Raw genomic sequence first — 19,008 nt, 5'->3', positions numbered from 1 at the left:
TGGTTGGGGGGGGGGGGGGTAATACATCCTTTGAGTCTGCATTTGCATTTGTTTTGCAATCACGTTTCTATTTTTCAGCTTGCATTTGTTTCATTTGTTTCATAAAATCATAAAATCCAAAAAAAATTAGAAAATTTCAAAAATTAATTAAATATTCACGTTTATTTTTGCATATAGGATGAGTCGGACGGTTGATTTCCGTGATGATATTGCACTTTAACTTGTCATTTTACTTGAGCCTTGCACTTTCATTGACGGTTATTAGCTGAGTCTTGCGCATAATCTACGAGTTTTTGTTCAAATATAGCTGACTATTTAGACTTGACCTGATAAATTGGCAATCTACTTTACAATTTCGAAGTTTTAGAGCCTTATAACTGGTGACATTCATGACCGGTTTATATAGGAATTGAGAGTAGTACTCTTTGCATAGCATGTTCATCATTTTTGCACTTTTATGACATTCGATTTCTTGTCAAATGCATGCATTTGGGTTTATGGTCGGTGTTACATGCGGGGAGGTGCTTGCAAATTTCCCTTTTCTTACATTTTTCACCCATTTAGTTCCACTTAAGCCAAATTTAGCCTTTTTGACCCATTAGCTACATCCAAAACTGAGCATGCCTAGTCAAGCTAGTTTAGTATGCCTTTTGTGGTATGTTATTGGAGTTGGTGGAGGATGAAGGAAAGGAGTATGAGTAAAAAAAAGAAAAAAAAAGAATTGAAAAAAAAAAGAGAAATTGAAAAGAAAAAACGTGAATAGAAAAAAAAAAATATGATGGAAAAAAACATGAAGTTCACGTTCACAGGAAGAAACTAGAGAAACAAAAGTTTGAAAAATTTTGAGCTGGTTGAAATTTTAAGACCGTATGTGTCATTTCTATCTTGTGACAGTCTCACTCCTCCGTTTTATTTTACATTTTTGAGGAGATAGTGTATTTGGATGGTGAGTTTCGTGTCAAATGAAGGGCACTTGTGTTTATTTCTTAGTTAGTTGAGATTCGGATGGTCTTATATGGTCCTGTTTAGGAACTAGCTTGGCGCTTTTACCTCCACATTTCCATAAATTGTTTTGCCTGTTCTCACCTGAACCTCACTATTCCTATACTATTTGTAAGCCCTCAACTGTGACGGACATTGTTAATTGGAATGTGTGCATTAGTGCTCGAATCATCTTTCATTTTTGTTGCATGCATGCTATGTAGGTCGCAGTTTAGGTGAGTGGCTGTTTCTCTTTCTCTCTTTTACATATAATTCACCCTTTGCTTCATGAGAGAAGAGTGACCACGTGAGAGTCCGATTTTGTTGGTCTTGCAAGGTCGATAGGTCGGCTTTATTTCTGAACAACTCATAACTTGTTTGCGTATTGACTGTTATAGCTGTAACCGTTGGTTTTTGTTGCATTAAATTGGTTCAAGTAGACAAGTTATAGCTAGCTCTGAGTTATCATTTCCGTTCCATTAGTTTGCATTTAGTTTACTCGAGGACGAGTAAAGGTTCGGTTTGGGGAGATTTGATACGTGCATTTTGTATAAGTCTTTTTAGCCTATTTTTGCACGTATTTCCATGTACTTTTATACTGTTTACATTGCATCATGCCCCGAAATGGCTACTTTGGTTTGTCTTGTCTATTTTGTAGGAACGACCGTGAAAGTAGTAGAATCGTACCATTTTCGTCCTGTTTTGCATACATTTTGAGGAGACGGGATTTTCAGAGTGAGATACTGCATTGGGATGCGTGAAGGAATGGTCTATGAAGCAGTCGGCAACGAGTTTGGAGCTTTTTTTGGAGGAAGAACACTCGATCAAAGACTTTTCTTAGTCGATCGAGTGGTTTCACAAGCTGAGGAGGTCGATCGAGTAATCTAATGTGCTCGATCAAAATGCTGGAATTCGAGGTTACTCGATCGAGTGATATTTATGCTCAGCCGAGTGGGTTGCTGGCTGATGTCCTCGATCGAGCTGTTACAAACTGCTCGATCGAGTGGATTAGGCTTTCACGGGCCTTAATTAGTCCGTGTTACTTGTTTTAGTTTATGGACTTAGTTATTTTCTATTTAAGCGTGAGTTAATTAGGTCATTTGGATCTTCTTATCTATCTTTCACTACTTAACACTCTAAAACGTTGCTTTCTCTTTTCCCTAAACTTTTTAACTGTAACTTTTGCTTTCGGGTTATTTTGCTTGGATTTTGTGTTCTTTACGCCGGAATTCTCGCTATTGTAATCTCTTACTCTCCCTTAATCTTAATCTTTCATTTGTTTGCATTAATTCTCTTAATTTCTGCCCTAATCTCTTTTATGCAATTTTATTACAATTTCAATATGTTTGTTATTAGTTTATTCATTATTATTAATCTTGACAATATTGATAGTATGAGTAGCTAATTTAATTCATGTTGGGACTAGAGGATCTATGGCTGAATTGTGACGATGTAGCGAATAGGTTAGATGATTTATTTGTGAGATCCTGTACCCATGGCAATTAAATTGTATTTACCGACTTTGTTGAGTGCATGCTTCTAAGTTACCCTTTAATCTGGTTAAATTTAATCCTGGATCGGAAGATTGGACTAAATAGACCTGCTATGAATAGTAGACTACCCTGACGAGGATGGAAGTTAAGTTAGTGGAAATCTAGGATAGAATGTGGACCGGAAGGATCTTTCAACATCCGTCTCACAATGAGTTATCTAGACTATTTGCAGTTGAGTCATTAGGCTACCGTACTGAACCGAAATCTCGATATGTTCTCTCTTTATTGATATTCTTATTCTTGCTTTCTGCCCTTTTACTGCTCTTATTTATTTCTCTTTCCCTTAAGCCTTTTTAGTTTAGAAAATCAAATTTGCAAACCCCCTTATTGCGACCGAATAGACAGACCTTTTACAGATATCTTGCCTCCCTGTGGAGATCGACCCGACTTCCCTAGCTATATAGTTAGTTTAGTTGGTTATTTTTGATAGGTATACGACTGCCCTGTCAATAGTCAGTAAAGACATCCATATGCTTACGCGGATCTTCACCCGCCACACCCCGAAACAGATTCTGTTTGACGAAATTAATATAGGACGGTCGAATGTCGAAAGTATTACCATCCTCGGTCGCAAGACTGAAACCTTTTGGGGATCAAGGCAGTTGTGGGCTCTGAGTGACTCACAATATTAGGCATCTTCAGTGGCTTTATAGCAGAAATATAGTTGTCTTCTTCACAAGACGGATCTTCTACAAAAAGAAAATGTTGTAGCTCGGGTTCAAAAGTACTCAAGACTTCCTTTTGAATCTTCCTCTGCAGTCTTAGTCTATGCCGAAAAGATCTCTCTGGCTCAGGATCAGCAGGAACTAATTCTGACCAATTTGACCTGGGCATACACAACACTGAAGGAAATAAGTGAGAACTATCTCAAGGAATAAGAATTCCCTGAGACCAAAAGAAATAAACGAAACAAAAACAGATAGACAGGCCATTGCCTCCCCGGCAACGGCGCCAAAATTTGATATGGTCGTTATGTACTCCCCGGCAACGGCGCCAAAATTTGATATGGTCGTTATGTACCAAAAATAAATACCTAAATATAACTAACAGAAGCTAGTGATAAGTAGGGTCGATCTCCACAGGGAGGCAAGGTATCTATCTGTAAGTCCGTCTATCTAAGTCACAAATGGGGGGTTTTGAATTTGGTTTCTAAAACTACTAAGGATTAAAGGGCAAGAGAAATAAAGCAAGAGCAATAAAGCAAGAAAATAATAGATAGGTGATCAGATAAAAGAAGTATGTCAGGATTTCGGTTCACCATGGCAGTTTATCGACTCAATCATAAATAGCAATCTAGTGTGAGAAGGGCAAGGGAAAGGTCCTTCCGGTCCGCTATACACCCTAGATTTCCACTAACTTAACTTCCGTCCTCATTAGGGTAGTCTATTGTTCATGGCGGGTCTGTTTATTCCAATCTTCCGATCCAGGAACAAAGTTAACCAAATTAATGTTATTTAGAAGCGTTCACTCCACTAAATATGTTACAGTTATATTGCTACGGTCACAGATTCTCACAGGTAAATCATCTAGTCTATTTACTACATAGTCTCAACACTACCATAGATCCCCTAATCCTAACATAAGGAGATTAGCTACTCATGTTTTTGAGATTAATGATAATAACAATAATCATGACGATGCTAATGGAAGACATAGTAGAGAAATTGAGATTAAGCATAAACAAACAAACGCAAGGATAATAATAAGAGAACGAAAAATAAGGACAAGCAAAGTATTAGACAAAGATTAAGAGGGAAGAAAGATTACAATCCAAAGAATCCGGCGTAAAGAACAATCCGCAGTAATTAAGAGCAAAGGTACGTGATTAAGAGCAGTTCAGAAGTTATTAATAGTGGCTAAAAGATTAAGCAGTGATTAAGAATTAGAGAAGTCTATTTAGACCTAATTACGACTTCCTTATATAGGGAAGTGTAATTTTACAAAAATAAACCTAAACACGAATCAGTCAACCCGTGTAACATAGCAAACCACTTGATCGAGTCCTTTCAGACCTCTCGATCGAGGACTTCTCCAACAAATCTGTTCGATCGAACAAAAAGTTCTCTCGATCGAACTCTTCTAGTTTAGCACATTTCGATCGAGCATATAAATCACTCGATCGACCTTCAGCTTCTGCCAAAACACTCGATCGGACTCCAGACCATCTCTATCGAGCACTTTCCACTAAGATCAGCCTTGACTTCGTCTTGGCAGCTTCATAAGACCTTCCTTCACACATTCCAAGGTACGACTCTCGCTCTAAATCTCCGTCTTCTTACAATGCATGTTAAATGGGACGAATAAGATGCGATTCCACTACTTTTGGGATCTATTTCTGCAATTAAGATGAAACAAACCAAATTAGCCAATTCAGGGCATTTTGCAATACAAATAGCATAGTAATGCGTGCAATAAAAGGCTAAAAAGTCTATATAAATTGCATGTATCAAGGTAGAAGGTGTAGGCGTGGGCATGGACACGGACACGGACGCGGACGCAGGTGTATGACCAGCCTGTAGAGGTCCAGACCCCTCTCCAACTTCCCTAACAGCAGCGGAAGTTCTCTTCCGCTTCCTAGAAGTGGGAGGAGAGAAGTCAAGGAGGTAAGAAGGTGGAGGTGGTGGTACTCTACCCGTCACAGTAGGTAAACGTGAATGACGGGGTATAGAAGGTGAAGGTAAGATCACGGAAGCGGAAGTGCCAATCTTCCATGTCTTACAGTCAGAAGCAAGCCAGTTCATTGAAAGCATAACAGAAATGTCAATAACATTATCCGTATCATAATACTTAAAACCACAGGGAAAATCAGGGAAAAGGCGGCGGGCAATGCGAGTCAGTAGTCCACCAGACGCTATCGTACCCGCTACTTTTGACCCGAAACCGTTAAAATGTTGAGCTGTCAAATATGCAATGTTAAAAATAAATGGGGTACCGCTGTCAATGTTTAATTACCCATCTAAGATAGACAACTCAGTATTGTTAACATTGTTACGTTCATGACGAGCAAAAATAGTTTCTCCAAGCAGACGGAGAAAGTAACGGGCAGGGGGTAAATGGACGTGTGCACCACGACGCTGACCATAGGAAATGTGTGAAAGTGTATCCCAAATCTGACGTATGAGCTTCCTAGGAGACTTAAGGCAGCCATCACTAACTAGACCTGGGGTTCCCCGAACTCAGTTAAAGTCTAGGAATAAGTAGTGTTAAATAGTCGAAAAGTGATACAAGTGCCCCCATGATCAGTCGCATAGGCTGCAGGACTACATTCAAAAGAGCTAAAAAACTCTAAAGTAAGTGCCCTATATTTGAACTCCTTCATAGTGTCTAATCGTGACATCCACGTCCCATTGACCAGGTGAACAACAAGTTCTAAGATTCCTATAGTCTCTAGGGCAGGTCGACTTAAAAAACGAGTCGAGGTCATATGAAATTCCATTAAATGCATAAAACGAGTTTGGTGGGACGGGGACAAAAATTTTACCTCCGGAAACTCAGGTAGAGATTCCGTAGAAGTGTCAGCAGCATTCCTAGCAGGGGCCCGTGACGCAGCAGCACGGGAACCATTGCCCGTCCCAAGTTGCGAACCGGATGCAGTAGCAGCAGCAGTGGCGGTAGTCGACACAACAAAGGGTCGACATCGGCATAGTAACAGCGGGCGTGGGGGTAGCAGGAACCACGACCAGAGAAGACGTCGAAGTCGACGCAGAAGCCATCGAACTTGGCTTTTCGAGTCCAGCTTCCTTATTACTCTCCATAGCTATAATGAAATGCAAGTTCCAATTAACAATCTAGCAATAAAATGAAATTTCCCCAAACCAATTTCACAACCCTATTTCGTATAAAAGAAGGGGACAAATTGCAATTAAACATTAAAGAAGGGAAAAGGAACTTACTTAGTAGATTACCCAACAAAAAAGACAATTAAAACCAAAGAAAACTTCAAATAATCGAATTAAGTCGATTATCGCAACCCTAGCTTCGAAAATCCCCAATTAAATCAAAAATTTATGATGCAAATAAGGGTATTTTAGTTTAATTCATGCTTAAAGTATATTTGGGTGATTAGATTGGCAAATTTGGGGAAGAAATTGAGAGGTTAGGTCAAGGGATTTAAGGGGTCAAAAAAAAATTGGGGAAGAACTAAGGCAAGTGAATGAAAATAGAGTGAGGGAAAAGAAGACTCCCTCGTCTGATATGCGCCAAAATAGCTCGATTGAGTGGAGTGGAGTTGCTCGATCGAGAACAATCTTCCTCAATTTGATCGATCAAGTACTCTGAAAATACTCGATCGATGAATTCTTACTTGTGCTTCGATTTTGCTCGATCAAGTGGTTAAAACTGCTCGATCAAGAATCCCTTAAATACACTTGCTCGATCGAGTGGTTGGAATAACTCGATCGTGAACTTTCCATTTGGCCATTTGCTCGATCGAGCACATAAAGTGGTCGATCGAGGACTTCCTCCTTAGCGTGCATCCCAATGATTTGTAATTCTCCCAAGACCTGCAATATACGCAATAATACTTCCCGCAAAATACCAAAAACAAAAATACGCAGTCTATATTCGTCTTAAGCTAAATAAATCTATCTAAGCTAATACTACAGTCTGAAGATAAAAACTAATTAAATGTCTAGCAAAAATTCAAATTACCAAATGTTTACAAACGGTATAGTGTCCCGAATCATCCTTTGAAGCAATTAAATAGCCCAAAGCTGGGCTTCTGGCTTGACGAGGTCCCTTCAGCATTAGTGACCTCCGTCTTCAATTTCCAAACAACTGAGTCATCGGAAGAGGGACAACACATCTCATAATCCGCAGCCTTCCTCTTTGCTTTATCAGGCGTCTTCTTTTCATGGCCCCCATGATCTTTAATGCCATCAGTGCTAGGCTCCAATTGCAATGCACCAAGTCTGGCAACGGGATCTCCACTATCCATTTCGCCAAGTCCTGCAGAAGCAAAAACAGCAGAATGGTCCTCCAATTCGCTCCCAGACTGGGGCGGAGGTGTCATAACAGCAGTATATGACTTAATACTAATACTAGAGAGATCCTCGTCGGGATCTATAGAGGGAATAGCGTTGCAGGGCATGACTTGCATGGGGGCCCTGCGAACACTGGACTGGGTGAATGTCAAATCCTCCCCACCCACCTGAAAGGTAAAAGTCTTAGCCCCAACATCAATTATTGCATGGGCAGTATGGAAAAATGGTCTTCCCAAAGTAATGGAGTGTATGAGTCCTCAGGTATGTCTAAGACTACAAAATCAACGGGAATAAAGAATTTCCCGATCCTAACTGGGATGTCCTCTAAGACTCCTAACGGCCGTGATAATGAGCGATCAGCCATTTGTACGGTCATGTTTGTGCATTGAAATTTTGTCAAACCAAGTCTTTTTGCAAGAGACAAAGGTAAGACACTTACGCTAGCTCCTAAATCGCAAAGCGCATTATTAATCAAGTAAGTCCCAATATGACAAGGAATTGAAAAACTACCCGGGTCAGCTAATTTCGGTGGAGTCTTATTCTGAAGAAGTGCGAAGCACTCCTCAGTCAAAGCCACCATTTCAAATTCATCTATACTCCTCTTACGTAAAAGAATTTCTTTCATAAATTTTGAGTAAGAGGGTACCTGGGTGAGTAACTCGGAAAACGGCACGTTAACTTTAAGAATTCGCAGAAGATCGGCAAATCTGCCAAATTGTTGTTCCGTCTTTGATCTCCGTAGCCTCCCTGGAAATGAAACTCAGGGCTTATAAGAATTATCTTCATTCATAGATTTATCGTCCAAATTAGATTTAGACGATAAATAACCATCCTCAGTAGTAATGCTACTCGATCGAGCAACTTCACTTCTCGATCGAGAGGTTTTCTCAGAATTATTGCTCGATCGAGCAGTTTGGAATGCTCGATCGAGAAGCTTGTATTCCTCAGTGCTCGATCGAGCATTATTATCCCTTCAATCAAACATTTCTTCAGTAAACTTCTCGATCGACCATCAGAAACTGGTCGATTGAGTACACCACGTGAATCAATCACTCTTTCATCAAAAGACGCCTTCCCATGAATAGTAGCTTCAATCCCCAAGTCTGAAAATTCAGCATTCTCCTTTGGCATTTTTGGTCCCTCATAGGAAAGACCACTCCTTAAACTAATCATATTTACCATCTCATGCAGTTTCTTGTCAGGTTGTGATGGTAATTGGCCCGGTTGTCTTGAGGCTTGCTTAGTAGCCAATTGAGCTAACTGGGACTCAAGCAATTTAATAGAAGCATCCTTTGCTTGGTCACTTTTATGCATTTGGAGTGCAAGTGATTTCACCATTGACATCAACTAGGCTATGTCATTATTACCACTAGAAGAGGTACCTTGCTAATGCGGCGGTGGGAAGGAAGGAGGCTTTTGAAAGCCTTGTTGTTGAGTTCGATGGGGTGGAACATAAGTTTGTTGTTGTTGCGGTGGAGTTGTAGGATTCAAAACATTTTGGCTAGACCACCTCAAATTGGGATGAACTCCAGCTTGATTGTTAAAGTAGGAGCCTCCTTGCCTAAATTGTTGAAAGGCATAGACTTGCTCCTTCTCAGCTAAACACTCCATTGCAGTATGGCCATCAGCACCACATCTCTTACATGAGACGGTCTCTTGTCTAGACAACAAGTGAACCGTCTGTTGATTTCTCGCAGCCTGCATCTCTAGCTTATCAAATCTTGCATTCATGGCTTCCAGTTGAGCCACAACTACACTATTATCTCCAGCGACTGTTCTAGTACCACTCCTTGGATTCCCATATTCAGCACAATGGGTAGCCATCTCCTCTATAATGTACCAGCCCTTATCATCATCGATATTCTTCTAAAATCTTCCATTGGCTACAGCATCTAAAACAGCACTGTGGTCATCATACAACCCATTGTAGAACTCGTTGCACAAAAACCACTGGCCAAACCCATGATTTGGGACAGACCTAACCAGCTTCTTAAACCTACTCCATGTTTCATACAAGTTCTTAGTCGGATTCTGTTTAAAACTTGTAATCTGCCCTTGCAATGCATTAGTTCTCTGTGGAGGGTAGTATCTTATGTAGAAAGCAAGAGCTAGGGTATTCCAATCAATAATCTCTGCTGAAGTCTTATCCAAGTCAGTCAACCACTCCCGGGCTCTATCAGTAAGAGAAAAAGGAAACAAGACTTCCTTAATCTTCTCTTGGGTCACTTCCTTAGAAGCAGGAATAGTAGAACAGTAATCTGTGAAGATCTCCATATGCTTTCTTGGATCCTCACCAGCTACTCCTCTGAACAGGTTTCTCTCCACCGGATTAATATAGGAGGGACGAATATCAAAGGTACTCCCCTCATCAGTTGAAAGCTTGAAACCCTTAGGAATAGACTCAGCTGTCGGCTCAGAATGACTAGCAATGTTAGGCATCTTCGTAGATTTAGTAACGGTTGCAGAAATAGATTTGTCTTCCTCTAGAGACTGAGCTTCTGAAAAAGTGAAAATTTCTAGAACTGGGTCAATAGTACTCAAGTCTTCCTCTCGATGAATCTTTTTCAATAAGCTTTGTCTACGGCGAAATGTCCTCTCTGGTTCAGGATCAGCTGGTACTAACTCTGGCCTGTTGGACCTGGGCATAAACAAAACTAAGAGAAAAGAATAAGAGCTGTCTCAAGGAATTAAAAATCCCTTGAGACTAAAACAAACTAAAGTAAGACAAATAAATAAATTAGTTGCCTCCCTGGCAACGGCGCCAAAATTTGACACGGTTGTCGCAACTTATCAAAAATAAAACCTAACCGGACTGAACTTATGCAGTAGAGGTAAGCTGGGTACCGTATTCTCAGGGAGGCGGTCGCTATCTACTTGTTATCTAGTCTATCAATGGTCACAAATTGGGGGTTTTGGTTGATTTGATTTAACTGAACTAATAGAACTAAATTTAAAACAATAAAAGAAACAACAATTAAAACTACCAAGAATCAAATAGAGTGTGATCAAATAGGGAGAAAGATGCTAGGATGTCGGTTCACTATGATATTACGCAATTCAGCTAAAGGTAAGGTCAGTCGGTCTATAGTGAGAAGGGTAGTGGAAAGGTCCTTCCGGTCCGCTATCCGGCCTAGATTCTTCCTAAATAGCTTCCGCTCTTATTAGGGTAGTCTATTGTTCATAACAGGTCTATTCATTCCAATCTTCCAATCTAGGTCTGAATTTAACCAAATTAATTAAAATAGTCGCGTGCACTCAACCAAGTAATTACTGTTATATTGCTATAAAACAATTCTCACATTAAAACCTCCTAAAACTAATTATAGCGTCATTTTTTCACTATCATGGCTCCCCTAATCCCATCAATTAAGATTTAGCTACTCATAACAGTAATAAAACAAATAATGATAGATAGAACTATATTCAACATGGTTTAAAGATGAATTAACAGAAATTGCATAAACTAAATATTAATTCTAATAACCTAAACAATAATTAAGAGACAAGAAAATAAAATGTTGCTGAAAGGAATTAATACTACGAATTGAATTGAATAAGAAGAGAAAAAGAAATTACACAAATTAAGATCCGAGAAATAGAAAGGCAAGCGTCAAACAAGAGTCTCCTAATCTCGATGCAAACTGATAATTAAAACTGAATGATGAATGAATAGTACTGAATATCTAAACCTAATTGGGTCTCTCCTTTTTATAAGAGAGATATTTATTCACTAATTAAGATAACTAAAATAATAAGTAAATAATTTTACGCAATAAAATTTTGCGTCAGATCACAAGCTATTCAATCGAGCATATTGAAACTACTCGATCGAATAACTCCAGCAAAAATCCTCTCGTTCGAGCATAGAATCTACTCGATCGAGGAACACCATAATCCCTCTTCTCGATCGAACATAGCAGGAGTTCGATCGAGGAATCTTCAGCATCAAAAAGGGTTCGATCGAGCAATTAAGTCAGCAATGAGCTCGATCGAGTTAACTACCACTGAGTCAGCACATAGAATATTGGTTAGCTTCCAAAACGACTTCACGCTTCCCAAGGCAGAAGTATTCTCGCTCCAATTCCATCCATCTCCTAAATGCAAGCTATAAGGGCAGTTCCAAGCTCAGTTTTGCTCCTTATGGGTCCATTCCTACAATTAAAGCCAAACAAACCAAAGTAGACTATTCGGGGCATTTCGTAACCTAAAACTACGGGAATCACATAGAAATGCGTGCAAAATAAGCACAAAGAGTCTATATAAATAGCACGCATCATACATGCTATAATATGTCCTTGTTCATTTGTGTTTTGATGTAATATGGCTGGGAGAACCCTGAGTTACTCCCCACTGACTGTGGCATTCATTTTTAATGAATGAACAGGTTGCAAATCAGTGCTAATTTGGGGATTACGACGAGTGAGCTAGCGAGCGTTGTTCATACAACTATTGACCTTATACGTTGTAGTTTTAGTTATTTTTAGTATCGTATTTGTGTATTTATCAAGGGATCGGGATCCCTTGCTTTCTTCTAAGTTAAAATTGTTGGAGCTAGTGTCCTCCACAGTTAGTGTGATAACGTGTATAAATCTCTTATAGGTTCACAGGGTATACTTAGTATTTTATCAGTTGATTAACGTACTAATAACGGTTGGCTTACTAGAAGTTTGACGTTATTATCATACTGATGGCGGTGATCAACTGGTCCCTAAAAGTCACACCTAAAGGATGTGTTTGAGAGATGTGATTATATGAAAATATAATCACATTGATGCCTTATATGACTAAAAGGTTAGTCCATGTATTTGACTAAAAGGTTAGTTAATGTGATGATGAGTCGATTATTTAATACAATTAAATAATATCAGCTGAGACGAATTAATTGTTAATTCGTAAATTGAATATAAACTGTTATATTTAATTAATGTATATAATGTTAGCTTAAACGAATTAAGATGTTAATTCGTAATTAAACGTAAACGATTATATTTAATTAGAAAATTATAAATATGCGATATTTATAGTTAATGTATATATTATACGAAATTGTCATAATAAATGATGACAGACTGGTATTAATAAATCGACTACAAACTGTTGTGTGTGGACTTATTAATACGTGACGACATAAATGACAATTAATAATTATACACATTTTATACAATATGATAACAACCTAAAATAAGAAGATTTTCTCCTTATTTTGGTTGTTACACGGTTTAAGGAAAGAAAAGAAGAAAAAAAATCTTCCCCTCTTTTTCCTCCTTTTTGGACGGTTAAATAGGAGAAGGGGAGGATCATTTTATTACTTGATTTTTGACCCAATACTCTCATCACTCAAAACCCTAAAAATTATTAGTAATTAGGGTTCTCTTTCTAGCAAGAAAAAAGGCATTTCTCGAAGCATCTTGGGTGCAACGATTAGGAGAATATCGATCTCGATATTTGTTCTTAGGCCAAATTGCTAGGACCGGAGGTTAATTCTAATCTCTATTCTTTTGTTTATGCAATTTCGTTTATGACTCGTAATTTCATATTTCATAATTTCGTTATAATCCGAATTTTCTTGATGAAATATACCGATATTTCCAACAAGTGATATCAGAGCATAGGCCACGAAATTATTTTATATGATTTTCATAAATGGATTAAAACAAAAAAAACAAAAAAAATTCGGCCGTGTCAAATTTTTTTTTGCCGAGAGGTTTTTGTTTTTTTTTTTTTTTTGGTGCTTTGTTTCCATTTTGATTTATTGATATTGTTGTTTTAATATGTTAAGATAATAATATGATAAATTTGTAGATGTTTTGATTTAATAAGAATTAAATTGAAATGTAAATGGAAATTGTTTTTGATTGATGATGTTCATTTGTTTTTGCTATATAGTTTTGGCATACATGGTGTTAAATTGTTGTTTAAGAATCATGATTCATTAATTTAATAATGTTCAAATCAATTGTGATGAATCAAATATTCAGATAATCGATTTAATCATAATTTAGATATTCATTTTAAAAGGTTAAATTGAATCATCTAGTTTGGATCTATGTTTAAATTAAACATTGATGATTATGACAATCTTGTTATAGTAGCAACATTAAACAAATTTGTTCACATCAAAAGGGGTTGTTTTCGAAAATGCCGAGAGCAATAAAAAATAAAAAAAAAATAAAAAACTGTTTTTCGATTTTAGGGCTGAATGCCGAGAGCCATAAAAATTTTTTTGTTTTTTTTTTGTGTTTTGGCCAATAATTATTATACATTATATCTATAATGTATGATTGTTTGTTGTGAAAAAGTTCACAAATTTTAGATACCCAATTATTTTTAAGTGGTTTAAAATGATGTTAGATTAATTCATATTACAAGTTAATGTGTATTAAGATTGGAATTATTGTGAGTAATTGAGGAATTGTCACATAATTTTGATCATTTTAAAATAGGTGGTTTGGATAAATAGGTGGTTTTGATCATATTACATAAATGCATTTTATTTAGTTGTATGAATTGTTGAATGGTTTATTTACGTATTTTTGCAATCGGTTGTAATTTTGTATTACCTAGTGTGGCCTTAGTTGATTATGTTTTCGTAATGATGGAAACATAATCTTGATGTAATTTTGAGATCTCGAATCTCCTTTGGTTTTCTTTAGTATTATGTTTTTGAAATTAGAATGTAAATAGGTTTATTTTGTAATTTTTAATTGTAATTTTGAAAAGACTAAAGATGGAGATTGGATTGCTCACTCCCGCTACATGGACCAAGATGGAACAGCAAGACAAGCTTCTCGGGTCCTAGGAAGGATTCCAAAGTTGTATTTATATTCATTTTGGTAGATAGGCCACACTAGGACTTTATTTTTGGTTTACGTTTTTCCATTCTTGTTGCTTTTCTTCGCATGATAGTTAGTGCATCATATTCCGCCTAAACCAAACCACCTACTTATATGCATGAATATTGACTCATATACTTTGGATGTTAGTTATCATGGACATAAAGATGTCACACTATTTTAAGCCATCATCTTAGTTTATTCATTCTCGCATGCTAGATATTAGTTCACTTAAAATGTATTAAAATAAAGTTGATGGGATCTTCCTCTAAAACTGAAATTGAGACTAGTCTTTATAGGCCAAACAACTGTGAATCCCTTCTTCGTCGGTAGGCATATAGGACCTTACTCTCCATATGACCCCTTCTACGTTGGGTAAGTAGTTTGTGTTGACTTATTTTACCTCAACATTATAATCCGAAGAGTTTCTCGAGATTATGATGGACTAAAGATAGAATTTACAGAAATTTATCAACCAAGAATTCTAAAAGTAGAATTAGCCAAGAGGTTGGCTTATCAATTTACATATAATTGAGTCTTTGGATCATTTATACAATTCTTGAGGGAAGTCAATTGTATAAATTCTTGAGTCTTCGCATTATAACAGTTTTGCATTAGACTTAAATCATGACGATAAGTATGCTTATTATGTTTTTCTTCTTCTTTTCGCAGTGTAGAATTCATTTTATATTGATAATACTGCTTACAACAAATGGCTGGAAATAATGATATCCCTATGCCAAGTACCACATTTGCACGCGAGTTCTGGTTCAAAACTTTCATGGACCACATGAATCAGTCCACACGACTGAAGAATGACGGGTCCAACTTTCCGGACTGGGAGGCATCATTACGGAATGCTGCCATTTCTGACGGTAAGCTCAAGTACTTGACTGAGCCAATACCGCCAAACCCAGGCCCTAATGCAAGAGCTAACGAATCACTTACTTATAGTGACTTCGTTATGGAAGCGGGTGCGATAAAGAACGTACTCATTTTTGCAATGGAAACCAATTTGCAAAGACGCTTCATTGCCCAAGGTGCAAACAAGATTTTCACCACGCTCACTAATGAGTTCTCACAAGCACCGAGAATCGTTACTTATGAGCATACCTGTCGCTTCTTTGATTGCACGCGAGTTCTGGCTCAAAACTTTCATGGACCATATGAATCAGTCCACACGACTGAAGAATGACGGGTCCAACTTTGCGGACTGGGAGGCATCATTACGGAATGCTGCCATTGCTGACGGTAAGCTCAAGTACTTGACTGAGCCAATACCGCCAAACCCAGGCCCCAATGCAAGAGCTAACGAATCACTTGCTTATAGTGACTTCGTCATGGAAGCGGGTGCGATAAAGAACGTACTCATTTTTGCAATGGAAACCAATTTGCAAAGACGCTTCATTGCCCAAGGTGCAAACAATATTTTCACCACGCTCACTAATGAATTCTCAAAAGCACCGAGAATCGTTACTTATGAGCATACCTGTCGCTTCTTTGAGGCGAAACTCCAGAAGGGCCAACCGGTTAGCCCACACATTCTTGACATGATTGAGAATGTCGAGAAATTAGAGGCACTTGATTGCAAAATCGGTGAGAGCATAGTCATTGACCGTATGCTTCATTCACTTCATGATGGTTTTGCCCTTTTCAGGGCAAATTACTACATGAATGACATAAAGAAAAGTCCTCATAAGCTACACTAACTTCTCGTACAGACCGAGAAGGATATGAAATTGAGTGGGAGCATGAAGCAAGATGTTCTCATGATTTCCAACAAGAATAAGGGTAAGGGCAAAGCTCACGACGACCTAACTGTAGGAAAGCCAACATTTAAGAAGTCAGGAAACGGTAAGAGTGGGCCTGGTGAGACTAGTGGCTCACAAGGCAAGGAAAAGAGCAAGGGCAGTAACGTTGAGTGCCACCATTGTCACAAGACTGGGCATTGGAGGAGGAACTGTCCCATGTACCGTGAGGACATAAAAGCAGGCCGCGTCACTCCTGTTGGTATGTCATCTTATATTCATATGATTGAGATTAACCATGCAAGTTTCGGAACTTGGGTACTTGATACTGGTTGTGGTTCTCATCTGTGTAATCATTTGCAGGGCCTAAAAAACATCACACCCCTCGCAAAGGGGGATGTGGACCTACGAGTCGGGAATGGAGCAAGAGTTGCTGCAGTCTTAATAGGAACATACGTAATCCAGCTCCCGAGTGGTTTTGAGTTATATTTATATAACTGTTACTATGTACCCAGTTTATCTAAGAATATTATTTCTATTTCCGTACTTGATAAAGACGGTTTTTTATTTTCAATAAAGGACAATAGCTGTATTTTCTCTTTTAATGAAATGGTTTATGGCAAAGCAGTTTCCATAAATGGAATTTATATCTTAGACCAAACCACAGAAGTATTACACTTGAATAATAAGAAAATAAAGGTTGGTGACAAAGATCAAACCTATCTATGGCATTGTCGAATGGGACACATAAATGAGAAACGCGTGAAGAAACTCGTCGATAATGGGACTATTCCCGCATTCGATTTTTCTACATATAGCACGTGTGAATCATGTCTCATTGGCAAGATGACTCGAATTTCCTTCAAAGGTGTTGTAATACGCGCTAGTGACCTATTAGGACTCATACATACTGATGTTTGTGGACCTATGTCAATCACCGCAAGAGACGGCTATAGATATTTTATCACTTTCACGGATGATTTGAGTAGATACAGATATGTCTACTTAATGAAGCATAAAAGTGAGTCTTTTGAAAAATTCAAGGAATACCAGAATAAGGTTGAGAACCAACTGGGAAGAAAGTTTAAAGCACTCCGTTCAGATCGTGGTGGCGAATATCTTTCAAATGAGTTTGATCAACACCTTAAAGACTGTGGAATAGTTTTACAGTTAACTCCACCTGGAACACCTCAATTAAATGGTGTGTCTGAACGGAGAAATCGAACACTACTTGATATGGTTCGATCCATGATGAGTCACACGGTAGTACCTGATTCATTATGGGGCTTTGCTCTTTTGTCAGATGCTCTTATACTTAACCGAAGTCCGTCTAAAGCTGTCGACAAGACTCCGTATGAAAAATGGAAGGGAACGGTCCCTAACTTGTCCTTTATTCGGGTTTGGGGCTGCGAGGCTTATGTCAAGTGGAGACACGAGGATAAGCTCGGCCCGTGATCGGTCAAGACATACTTTATTGGTTATCCAAAAGGAATGTTTGGTCATTACTTCTATTCGCCTACCGAACATCGAGTTTTTGTTGCGGCTAGTGCAAAGTTCTTAGAGAAAGAATTTCTCGAGAACAAGTCAAGTAATAGAACCTTCGAGCTGTCGGAGATTCAAGAACCAACAACCGAGGAACAGATGGAGGAAGATGTTCCTTCAACTAATGATACGGTTAATATTCCTCAGGAACCTAGGAGGTCGGGTAGAGTCTCTAATCCTCCAGACATATACATTGGTATGGTTGAGGAAAATGACGTTTTGCTCCTAGAGAGTAATGAACCCGCTACCTATAAAGGTGCCATGACCTGTTCTGACTCTAAGCTATGGCTTGAAGCCATGCAATCCGAGATGGACTCCGTGTATGAGAATGACGTATGGGATCTTGTTGATTTACCTAACGAGGTACGACCTCTTCAGTGCAAATGGCTTTACAAAATAAAGCATTCTATAGAAGGGCAACCAGATACCTATAAGGCACGACTAGTGGCAAAAGGTTTCACTCAAGTGCACGGATTGCATTATAATGAAAACTTTGCACCCGTAGTTATGCTGCGTTCCATTCGGATAATCTTAGCGATTGCCGTTTTTCATGACTATGAAATTTGGCAGATGGATGTGAAAACCGCCTTCTTAAACGGTTATTTGGAGGAGAAATTGTACATGGTACAACCCGAAGGTTTCATAGATCCTGAAAATCCTAAGAAAGTGTGCAAGCTTAAACGTTCCATTTATGGACTTAAGCAAGCTTCTCGGAGTTGGAATCATCGTTTCGACCAGGTGATAAAAGAGAATGGTTTCACTCGATCGGTCGAGGAACCATGCTTATATGTCAAGTCGAGTGGGAGGAAGATTGTTTTCTTGATATTGTATGTCGATGACATACTCTTGATTGGGAATGACATTCCTCTCTTATCTTCGGTAAAATGATGGTTGAAGAACCATTTCCAGATGAAAGATCTGGGTGAGGCACAACGCATATTGGGAATCCGTATCTATCGAGATAGATCACGACGGATGTTATCACTGAGTCAGGAGTCTTATTTTGATAAGATTCTTGAAAGGTTCAGCATGACCAACTCCAAGAAGGGAAACCTTCCAATGACTTCTGGGATGCATTTGAGCAAGTCTCAGTCACCTAAGACACCTGAAGGGGTTGAACGCATGAATCGTGTTCCTTATGCATCAGCCATAGGATCAATCATGTATGTCATGATATGCACACGTCCAGACGTGGCATATGCATTGAGTATGACGAGTCGGTACCAAGGCAATCCAGGTGAAACACACTGGATGGCTGTTAAAAACATCCTTAAGTACCTACGGAGAACAAAGGATTGGGCATTGACTTATGGAGAAGATACAAAGCTATGTGCAATCGGTTACGCAGATGCTAGCTTCCAAACGGATC

Source organism: Silene latifolia, chromosome Y, assembly GCF_048544455.1.
Source record: "Silene latifolia isolate original U9 population chromosome Y, ASM4854445v1, whole genome shotgun sequence".
In the NCBI taxonomy this organism is placed as follows: domain Eukaryota; kingdom Viridiplantae; phylum Streptophyta; class Magnoliopsida; order Caryophyllales; family Caryophyllaceae; genus Silene; species Silene latifolia.
This window is presented reverse-complemented; position numbering follows the sequence as displayed.